Genomic DNA, 951 nt, shown 5'->3' with positions numbered 1-951 from the left:
ATTGTAGTCCAGGAAGGAAGTGTGCTAACATATTTTAGTTTTTTGCAAAAAGGGTGAAGTGTCACTTTAAGCTTTCCTTGCATTGGCCTGCTGCGTTAGGTGAGCTGACTGGAGCCCTCTGCTGGAACCACGTGGAATCACATGCCAGGTCTATGAGGTTGACATCAACATGGCTCTGACCCATGGGGCAAGGATAGTTAGTGCAAAACGCTCTTACCGCTAATCAGTTTCACGCATGTGTCTACACAGTAAGACTCAGTTAATTTGAATGGAAACACTGATAATTTTATTGCATACTTACCTGTATAAATACATTTTTGCCCAGGAGTCAACTGCTTTCCAAACCATGTATTTGACATTATAAGAGTTGTCCCTGGACAAAGAATTTTTTTTTTTTTTTGTATTCTATTTACATGTAGTTTAATCTTATATGCACAGTTTTTTTGTTTTGTTTTGTAATAAATAAGTAAATAAACAAATGGATATTGTCAGTTTGTTTCAATCCCTGTTGTTGTTAAATCAGACACATTTATATATATATATACATTGTTTTTTTGTTTTTTTTCCAAATCCTCAAAAATGATGAAAAACGGCGTGCTATAGTATGCCGTACGGTATGGGCTATAGCCCATGGTCAAAAATGGGATAAAAAACGTGTAAAAATAGACGTCTAAAACACGTCTATTTTTAGACGTGTTTTAGACGTCTATTTTTAGACGTTTTTATCCCATTTTTAGACGCTCGTCTAATAGCCCATACCGTACGGCAAACTATAACACGCAGTTTTTCATCATTTTTGAGGATTTGAAACAAATGAAAAAAATAAAATAACGATGGGTTATAGCCCATCGTTTTTTGAAATTTTGATTTTTTTCTTAACCTCGTTTTTCATCATTTTTGAACATGGGCTATAGCCCCTACCGTACGGCATACTATAGCACGCCGTTTTTC

The 951-nt window shown here is 35.4% G+C and overlaps 1 protein-coding gene across 1 annotated transcript in view; it reads left to right on the top strand.

The window, feature by feature from the left end:
- The window catches only part of rhag (Rh associated glycoprotein), a 33,636-nt gene extending 33,157 nt beyond the window's left edge, over positions 1 to 479 (top strand). The window contains exon 10 of the mRNA XM_083790012.1: positions 1 to 479. This exon is cut by the window's left edge and continues 1,679 nt beyond it. The gene's annotated coding sequence lies outside the window, so the exon portion shown is untranslated.
- Positions 480 to 951: the final 472 nt, after the last annotated feature.

This window comes from Protomyctophum parallelum, assembly GCF_964188405.1.
Source record: "Protomyctophum parallelum genome assembly, chromosome: 19".
NCBI classification, from domain to species: Eukaryota; Metazoa; Chordata; class Actinopteri; order Myctophiformes; family Myctophidae; genus Protomyctophum; species Protomyctophum parallelum.
This window is presented reverse-complemented; position numbering and strand designations above follow the sequence as displayed.